This window comes from Condylura cristata, unplaced genomic scaffold (assembly GCF_000260355.1).
Source record: "Condylura cristata isolate star-nosed mole 26May11 unplaced genomic scaffold, ConCri1.0 scaffold00001, whole genome shotgun sequence".
Lineage (NCBI taxonomy): Eukaryota > Metazoa > Chordata > Mammalia > Eulipotyphla > Talpidae > Condylura > Condylura cristata.
In genome coordinates, this window is record NW_004567102.1 from 60,690,835 (window position 1) to 60,700,386 (window position 9,552).

The following is a 9,552-nucleotide window of genomic DNA, read 5'->3' on the forward strand; positions in this document are numbered from 1 at the left end:
GTTCCACCTTTTAACAAGACATATATGCCAGATCAATCTATCTAGGCCTTTCTCCAAGCATCATAACTAGGAATATTACTTTTTGACTTCAAGATATACTCTCACTTTCAGGAGGTTTATTTTGCTGGTGCTTTTTGAGAGCTCCTTTCATTGTTGGATATAAAATGGAGTTGGGAATTATATATGTCTCTATATTTTCCAAAAATGATTTCAAACTTATAAAAGATCCTTTTTGTAGCTTTTGAAAACTCCCCATGAGAAGGAAAAAAAAAATGCCATATACAGTCACATTGATAGTTGGCACATGTTGGTGGCCTCAAGAAGGAAACTTTGAGGTGAATTGGAGCATGATATTTATTAAGTAGTGCCCTTAGCTTCAATACCTATGTGAGAGAGGGGAGGAAACAAGAGTGGGTAAAGGAAGTTGTGCTGTGATGCATGCCCAACTGTGGGGGCGTTCTGAACTCAAATGATTCTTCAGAGTTGTCAAAGTGGGGATAAGATTCCGACCGTGGCCACTTGTTTATGTAGGCTTCCTAAAGGACTTGGTCATCTTAGACAAACCAAGAGAATTCCTAAGGGGTTGGCCAGCATTTTCCTCAGCTGCTGCAGCAAGTCCTTCCTTGAAACTGTATCATGGAAATCTATCATGGTGTCTTGGTGGATGTCCTTTATATATGTACCTTCTGGCTGATAGTCTTTGTCTGATTTCAGAGCTGCTCATGACTCAAAAATGTAAAGAATTACTGAATTGTTGGCTAAGCTCTTTATTCATCTTAATGTTTTTTAGAAAACAAAAGTTAATTTAGAGAGTTTTGAGCTGACTTTCTGCAACAACTTCATAAAAATAATTATTTTGTTTTTTACAGTTGGCAAATTTCTTTTAGTTATTTGTGAAGACCACAGGTATGGAAGACCATTTGTAATTTTATTACATTACCAAAAGTAGAGAGCTACCAAACATGCATTGGTTATGCAGATAGTGCTAAAACACTTGCAGCTTTTATTCTGATATTTCAATAGTTTATTCTCAGTGTCTGAGGGAGTACTGCTCAGAACCAAGAGGGGGCAGCAGAGGGACATGGAGCTGTGTACTGGGGTGTTGGACACATTAGTTACTATACAAATTCTAGCTTGGTCTTGGAGAGCCACATATTTAAGTACACATGTCTACAAAAGGTGGTTCTTGGATTTAAGGAGAATAGGTTATAAGCGTTTTCGGAGAATCATCAGTTCTCACGTGTGAGTTTTCATGGAACAAAAACTGAGCAAAGAAAAAGCAAGTAGAATCTTGATTATAGGGAAGCCATGAACTTTCCCAGTTTTTGCTTTTGTATTTATGCCTTATGGTTACTCTGGACACTAAGTCAGAATAATCATTAAGTATGCAGAAAGCAAGTGGGACCAAAACAGCCTCTGTAACTTTCTCAGAAATATAGTTTATTCTTTTCCACTAATTCCTGGGCCAAAATAAGAGATGTAAGAGTTATTATTTTTCCAAGTAACTTTTCATCCCAAGAACCACTTTTTTGCTATTATTCAAACTACTTTCTTTACATTTTAGTTGATTTTTATTTTCACTGCTCTCATGTCTATATTTTGTTAAGAACTTGTTCCTTTTACTTATTTTTCTTTATTAAAAAAGAGGTTATTAGTATGCCTGCATAACTTTGCCATACCTTACTAATTTTAATAGAATGGTTATTTAAATTTTTTTTCTCAATGTTTTATACTGGTAACTTCTTCTGGCCCAACAATTTTTTGGATATATTTTTTATTCTCTAGAAAGGTGAGTTTTTTATTTTTATTTTTTAAGCTATTATCATTCAGTCACAGCTTTATTCGACCATATTGACAGAGGCTATAGCTTTTACCGCTTTTACTCTGGAATAATTGACGTTTTGCATACTAGTAGTTGGTTAGTTTTGTTTTATGTACCTGGGAAAGAGTATTTTTTATTGTAGGGTATCTGTTTAATCTCGTTCATAATTAGATTTTCTAGTTTAAAAAGATCCTTTCAATTGTTAGAGCATGACAAGTATTAAAATCTTTTATGGAACATTGTTCTGTGTGTTTTTTTTTTTCTGTTTCTTCTTATTGCAAATAGATTTTATTAAGCATATATTAGTAGCTCTGCACATGTGTCATTGTTCTATAATTTGTATATAGAAGTTCTCTCTGAGGTTCTATTTTGTCTTTTCCATGAAATTGAGAACTCCAGGGAATTTTCTAAAATATTTCCTACTTCATTAGTACACAAAACTTGCATGCATTTTCTTTGCACCTTCAGGTTTATGTTTCATCCCTTTGTCATACAGAATCTTTTCCTTAATCTTAAATTTCCTTAATCCTCTATGAATAAGCACTGGTCTAGTTAGTCCAGAATACCAGCTTGATTTTGGTCTTCCTCCCTGTACCTTCACTCTATGTAATTCTTTTCTTGGCTCGAACATAGCCAGGTTGCAGGTTACTCTCACTAATTTGTTTCTTGCACTCATTTATCTATATTGCCTCTGCTGGAAAGAAATGAGATCTTTCCTATCCCTGCTGTTTGCTTTATTGTTTACTTTAGTTTTTAACTATTTTGTTAAGTTGCCCTTCAGACTCATGAGTCATATTCTCATGTTAATAGAGAATGAAATTACAAAGAAAAAATCAGTAATTCAAAACCAATGACTGAATCTAGTTAAAGATAGGTCTGGATTTTTCTTGTCTTGAGAATTTGGTTTATTCACTAAATTCAAATACTAAAAATTCAGAAAACTTAAAAGGCATGCTATAGCATCAAAGAATTTTCATGTATCTTAGGAAAAGTAAGAAAAGCCTGCTGCTAGTTTAAATTTGCTAACTTTGTGACCTTAACCAAGTTGTATAATGTTCCTGAACTTATATTAACCCCTTTTTACAAATACCAATTTCCAGTAGGTATTTGGGAATATTTGGTCTTGTTTTCATTGTCAAATAACAGATGGGAGCCAAGGCCAAAATGGTAGTTATACTTTAATTCTTGGGATTCTCTTGCACTACAGAGAATTGTTCCAGCCAAAATGTCAGTGACTCCTTCCTTGGAAAATGGTCAAATAATCACTTAGTTTCTTTAATATGTTTTGGTTCCTGTGGTTTCAAAATAAAATTGCAAAACAGTTATTTAAAAATGACCTCTAAAAGAAATTTTTCTGCTTTCATTTCAGGAAATGCTTAATATAGAAGATATTAGTCTTAGCATTTTTTTTGTTACTTTTTAATGTTTTAAAGTTCATGGATTGATAATTGCTGGAAAAATGTATTGAAAATACCTACATAAAAACATCATGTTTCACACTACTATTATTGGGATAGTTTTGGATTCACCAAAAGTTGCAATGATAGGCAGACTGTGCAGGCAGCCCTCTACCCACTTTTGTAAGTTTTTTGAATACTTTCAGTCAGGGTGGTGGTGCTAATGTAGGGCTGAGTCTTGGAGCACAGAAGCAAGGCTACACGCAACCAGTTCTTTCAATTCTGCTTCTGGATCATTTTTATGATGTGTTTATTAAAACAGTACTCAGATTGGTCCCTGACAGAGAAAACACTTTCCTTAATAACCTATTCCAGTTGATGTTATTGACTACCAAATAAGACTAGAGATCATGGAAGAAAACTCCTCAGCAAGCTTTGGATTTCTAGATGGCAGAGACTATGTAATTTTTATATTCAATATCCAACATATTCTTGATGCTCAGTAAATATTAATAAAGCAATTTAAAACAGAGAAACTGGAATAGAAGACTACTCTCTTCTTTAATCCATTTCAAAAATAAATTTGTGTATTTACACAGTTAATACAGGAAATATTTTTTTATTTTTTAAATCTATTCATTATATCAACCTTCATTTTTATAGGAAATACATTTTTTTAAGTCTCTCCCACATTGCTGGTTGTAATCCTTTATACTGTGTAGGTTGGAATTTGACCCAAAAAATGCTGTCTGGGGTTACCTTTAGAATTATTCTGACTGCTACAGACAATTAAAACTACCCCTTTTTACAGATATGTAATTCTAGCTATGGTTGATATCTATAAAATAGGTAGTCGTTGCATACTCTTAGATATAAGGAAATTCAACTTGCTCTAAGATTCACTTTACATATAAGATGTGCTAGACATATTCTTTATATACAACATAGAGTAAATTCCAGATTTTTGGAAATCTATTCTATAGTTCACTAATATGTAGATCCTGTTTTATTTTCTTTCAAAGCTCTATTGCTATAATTTTTTCATTGCTAATTAAATGCCTTTTTTCAAAGAATCAGGCAAGAGTAATGAGACTGAAATTTTCATATAACAGGTCTTATGAAGATTTAAAAGGCACAGAAATAAAAACTTGTGTCTTATAAGAGACCATGGGTTACTTGTAAATGTATCCAAAGGCTGCTAATATTACTGCTAGTACGTGTTTGCTGTCAATAATTTATATAAATGTCTCTGTATCTTAAAAAGCAGTTAAAACTGGCTTAAGGAAATTAATTTATTTTATATTGTGGAATGACTGGATCCAAGGATTCAATTAAAGTCTTCAGGATTTTCTCTTTTTTTCATTATGTCTTTTTTCATTTATGATTATAGTGTCATTCTCTTCCACTACCTCAAACTTCTTCTAAGAAAGATATGTATCAGCCCAGTTAGTTCTCCAAAAGATAGAGGACATGTTTATTTGAGAGTATTACAAAGCAGAACAAATACCTAACTTTACGCCTGCCCATTCCTCTGTTATTTCTGGTGGCTGGAGAGGTGGAGGACCTTGGTGGGCCTCGTCTTGATTACAGGACAATTTCTTAAATCAAGAAGATGAGGAATTGTATTTTTAATATCCCATTGTCTAGGTTTCGTTAAGGCAGGATAATTTTCCAAAGGTAGTGAGCTTTTATTCAAAACAAAAAACTTAGAGTATTTCCAGTGCCTAGAAAGCTTCCCTCTGCTCATAACCACTATTTTGACTTCAAAGAAATAGCATATTTCTTTGCTAATACTTCCCGAACATATCTAAATATTAAACAAATATTTACTAACCATATATCATGCACTATATAATAGGGATCTTAAAAAACAATCTTTACATTCTAAGAGAGGAGTTGGCAAACTTTTTTGTAAAGGGCCAAAGAGAAAATATTTTAGTTATTTTAGAATAATACTGTCTGTGTAGCAGCTATTCAATCCTGTTCTTGTTATGCCAAAAATACCTCACAAGTGAATAAGCACGATTGTGAACCAATAAAAATGTATAGTTTCTGAAATTTAAGTTGTATATAATTTGCATATGTCATGTAATATTTTTCTTTTGAGTTGTGTTTACAATAATTTAAAATTATAAAGAACATTCTTAGCTTGTTGCCTGTACAAAAACATAGTGGGCTGGATGGTGTCGATGAGTATACTTTGCCAGTCTTGCTTTAAGAGTTAGCAATCTAGAAAGAAGAAGAAAAAGAACTAACTCTTATTTTAACACAGTACTTTGAATTTTTTAGAATAACACATACCAAGTTCTTTTAGAGCCTGCAGGTGTAAGAAGCTAACTGCTCAAGTGTGCTAGGGGAGATTTCATACATGAAAATGGAGCAAGGTTCTGCTTTAGCACGAGGTTGTCAGGACCTCTATGGGAATCTGTCATCTGAGCTGAGAAGTGGAGTGTGCGAGAGCTCTGTAGTGAGAGAGCCAGACGAGGTGACTTCCAAGCAAAAGGGAGACACTGGATATGGCGCTGAGTGGGCCTTTGGCATATCTATGGGAGAGGAGGAGGGCCATGTGTCATACACTACCAGAGCATCTTGATCTTCCCAGCTTTGTCATATTCATCCCTTGAGACTGAGGTCAGGCATCAGCTCTGAGAAGTCTCTGAATGTCCAGGTGGCTGCATGTACCCTTTTACTTTCCTGGTATTCTATGTTTTCACTGTACTTGCTATGCCTTAGACACATTGAAATTATTGATGTCTGGGCTCATCTTCCAGCTGTTTGTTCTCTCCTCACTACCACCTGGTAAATAAACTCTTTTACCCTGAATCTTTGCACGTGATTTTGGGTCTTGTGCCAGGTTCTTGAGAAGGTAAATTTTGGGGTAGTCATGGTAAAAGAGTAAAAGCACAGACTGCCAGTAATATCTGATTAGTCTCAGTATCTCTCAGTTCAGAGCTGTGGATAACAAAATATCTCTTAGATGAATATAATACTCAAACTACACCTGACATGCAGTTTTACCACCAGGTCATTAAACATTTTTCTATTCTCAAAATGACATATAGCATTTCAAAAGCCTGTGGGGCTTCATTGTTAGTCTAGTTAACAACAGCATTTATTCCTCACAACAAAAGAATGCTGAATAATTTTGTTTTGATATCCTCTAAATGTAATGTTATATAGCAATCTATAACTACTTACTCTGATGTTTAAAATAACATGGAGACTGTTAACGTTGTCATGTATAATTCTACATACCAATTATGCAGACAATATGCATATATTTATATAAAAAGAAAAAAATTAAAGGGGGGAATATTTTAAACATTAATTGATATATTTAGGTGAAGAAGTGTGACTCATGTTTGTGTTTGTTTTTTACTTTACAGTAGAATGAAAAGATGATATTTTTTTTAAAGCACTAAAATAAGTGCCATACAGATGCAGGAAAAGAAGGGATTATGATTATACTGTGTGTCATTTTTATTTACTTTTTTTGCAAATGGTCAGCTTTAGTTGAATGAATAACAAAGTTAAATCCATAAAATAGATATGTGTGCCTTTAGAGCATTTTTATTTACCATTCATATTTCAGAGAATAGGAAACTAGTTGCTAGTGTTTTATTGACTCTCTTTGCTTCCAAATTCAAAAATGTGCCACAACAAAGATAATTCAATTTCAATAGACCATAATAGGACCATAATTTATTGGAGACAAACCTCAGGATTACTGGTTGAAAGGCAACTCTTAATTCATTATATGGTCAAAAAAAATAAAATAAACAAATCACAGCAAATCCTAAATATGAAAATAACCTTCCTTGAGGCTTCTGTGGTTTGGATTATAAATCCAAGAATTCAAAATCCAAGCTTCTATAATATACATGATAGTTTATAAACTTTCAACAGCTGAACTCTTAAGTTTCTGAATCATTACAAAAAGGGAATCTCTTAGCAAGTAAGAATCTTCTCCTACTCTTTCAGAATGGTCATCTAATACTAAGATGGAAATCATACGTAGAGCATAACAGCATACAAACATTAAATATAGTTTCTATCACTTCATTACCACTTAGAGTACAGTATTAGAATAGTTATATGGTTCACGTGTATACACTATTCAGTGTTTCAATAGTTAGAATGGCAGAGTGAACACAATTAAAAATTAAGCATTTTATTACTCAATTTTCATCCTTTATTTTAGTTGATAAAGAGAGAAATATGGCAGATACACAATGACTAAATTGGCTAAGTTGTTGGAATTTAAATTACATTATTCAGAATAAATTAAGAATACAATTAACAATATTAGCATCTTGGGGATTGTAAAAGGAGAGAATACTGAAGCATTACTTTGTGTTTTGATTTTATTCACATGGAAATTTAAAGTAGTTTATTTTATTTACAAATAATTTTTAAAGAATTTTTTATATGTCACAGGCCCATTTCAGTATTGTGAGATACTGAAAACCTGTAGCAGTAATTTTTCTACTGGTTTGACTATAACCTACAGGAAGAAATACACTTGAAGTAAACCAAGAAGAGAACCTATTCTCTAGTCATTCTTTCCCTTTGAGGCTAAACTCTTTGTCAGTCATTACCACACAGGTGAAACATTTTTATTCTTTTTTTGGAAACTATTTTATTCTTAAAGTGAGTATGGCTTGCCTTATTTATAAAATAAGCCTCAAAAGATTGCCTAATTACCAAATATTGCCTAATTACCAATGTGACTATAACATCTTTCCAGGTTTTTAGTCTGGAAACTAATGTCTTTCAGTATTGGGGAACTTTTAAAAATTATTGATGATGTCCAGGGTACTGTTTCATCTGATTTCCTTTTTTGGAACTTCTTTGATTCAAATATTGTATCTCCTCATTTCCCACCTTTGTGTTTTATATTCTAACTTCAGAATCATTTTTTTGACATTATCTTTCATCATCACCATTAAGTTTTCACATCAGCCATCATACATTTTTCATCATGTTCTTTTTTCTTTCCCAAATGTTCCTTTTTATCATTGCTTTTGCTTTATGGTTGTAATATTATTTCTTGGAGACTATTCTAACTTTCTTCTAAAAAGTGTGTTGTGCTTATTGTCCTTTGTTTTACTTTTTGATTGTTGTTTACATGTTATAGGGTTCCTAGGATTTTCATTAGTTTCGTTAGAGGGGTTAAGTAAAAAGTTGTCAACATGGAGACAACTTCCAAAGTCAGGAAGGCAGAGCAGAGAGCTCTCAGCATTCTGTTTTTAGCTTTCACTGTGTCTTTGTTGCTCTAAATTCACGGTTTCTGCATTCTCTGTAAAATGGATGATCGGCCAATGAAACATTTTCCTTTGCAGCTAACACAACCTTAAGTTGTCAATAGGGAGCGGTGAAGAGACATTGGAGGGGGCCCAGGCTTTCCTTCCTGGTTCTAGGTGTCCCATTTACCTGGCCCTTGGAGCAGGGATGGCTTCTGCAGAACTAACCTCTTCCAGCACAAACAGTGCTTGGCTTAGCAGTTCATGCTGAGGGCAGTAGAACCCAGAAGCAGGTAACTTCTTCAGCACCTCTGCCTTCAGGTAATTTTACATCTCCCCTGAATAGTTTGTCAGCACCTTAAAAGGTGTTCTTCAAGCAAGTTCACCAGTGCAACATCACCATCCATCCTAGCTACCCTTGGCGTGCCACTTCTGTGCTTCCTCTGCCAGGTCAGGAGCTCAGCCTTTAGTAGTTTGTCCTTGGGCTCTATCTCAGGCGGGAAGTGGAGCTCCTTGTACTTGCTATTCCTGTGTTCTCTGTAGTTCTTTTTTTTTTTTTTTCCTAGTTAATCCCTGAGTATTCCAATCATTTGTTACAGTTAATATTTCTTTAAATTATCCCTGTTCAAATGACAGTGATTAGGTCCAGACGATAATAGTCATTTGGAGCCTGCACTTCAAATCCACAAGAGGCTGCTGGTCACCCCAGCATAATAGTATCATGTGAGGTTCTGGTCTCTATCTGCCTCTGCTCACGTATCCATTTATCTCCCGGCTCTCCTGGCTGCAATGTATTCTGCTCTCCATCTCCAAACACTTGCTTTTTTGTTTCAAGGGTATTACGTCCCTTGTAATTTTCAGGATTCACAAAGCAGATTGTAACTCTTGGGCCTTAAATACCTGTAGTACACTTATCCTAGAAATAACTGAGCAATTTAGTCATCTCATGACTGCTTATTGTTCCAATTTCTGAAAAGCTTTCTCTGACCTTATCGTTCTTTGAAATTAGTTGGTTTTGTTACCTTTTGTTCCCTTCAGAACAGACACCATTCCCAGGTCTGTGTCCTGGGTTTGCAGTGAACACTTTCCC